Source organism: Chrysochloris asiatica, unplaced genomic scaffold (assembly GCF_000296735.1).
Source record: "Chrysochloris asiatica unplaced genomic scaffold, ChrAsi1.0 scaffold00033, whole genome shotgun sequence".
Taxonomy (NCBI): domain Eukaryota; kingdom Metazoa; phylum Chordata; class Mammalia; order Afrosoricida; family Chrysochloridae; genus Chrysochloris; species Chrysochloris asiatica.
In genome coordinates, this window is record NW_006408551.1 from 13,728,329 (window position 1) to 13,729,131 (window position 803).

The 803-nt window shown below is 44.6% G+C and overlaps 1 protein-coding gene across 2 annotated transcripts in view; it reads left to right on the forward strand.

Annotated features, from left to right (window-relative positions):
• Window positions 1-803, forward strand: part of SRGAP1 (SLIT-ROBO Rho GTPase activating protein 1) — a 404,265-nt gene that overhangs the window by 392,484 nt on the left and 10,978 nt on the right. The window lies entirely within an intron of this gene.

Genomic DNA, 803 nt, shown 5'->3' on the forward strand with positions numbered 1-803 from the left:
CATTATATTATAAAATAGACACTTGTGGGGGAGAGAAAGGAATAGCCAGAAATATCACCATAGAAAGCTTGTAAGTCTGTTTTCTGCCTATAACTGATTGGAATACCTAAAATGGGGCTACAACATGCTCAGTGAAGGAGGCTTCCTGTGGAGCCTTTGCAATACATAAGACCATAGGTGGAATCCTGAACCCCATCCAGAATCTTCTGAAGTGGTAAATTTCCACTTGAAAGGACAGGCAGGACCAGCCTGGAGCAGCTAGAAGAACAGAATATACTTCTTGAAAGAAAGACGGACAGGAAAAGTACAAAACAATAACTGCAGACCAACTGATAACTACAAGAACAAGCAAGTTGCTCTCCCAGGAGACATCAAGTCAAGTTGTCGGGTCCCATCAGAGCAAACGCCTTCCAAGACTAAGACTCAGTGGGAACACACACTCTGATTGGTGACCCACATTCATCACCAATAGTGGCAAGTGAGGGAAAAACAGCAGTGAAGCTCAGAGCTAAGCCCTACAATGTTTAATACACTCCTGTGAACCCAGGTAGCAACCTACTTGGCCAGAAATGTGGCAAGACCTGGGGACCCTTGGGCCCAGAGTCAGTGACATAGCCACAGAGGACTGGAGTGGAGAGTGAAGCATCCACCTGATAAGAAGAGAAGGCATATGCACAAGAACACCCACACTTGCAGATAATACCCACTTAACCTGGCTTCAATGACTGGATGATCCAGAGCTCAACTCGAAGAAGAAAGAAGAGGAAAAAAAGAGTAATCTGATACAATTTGATGAACTTGAC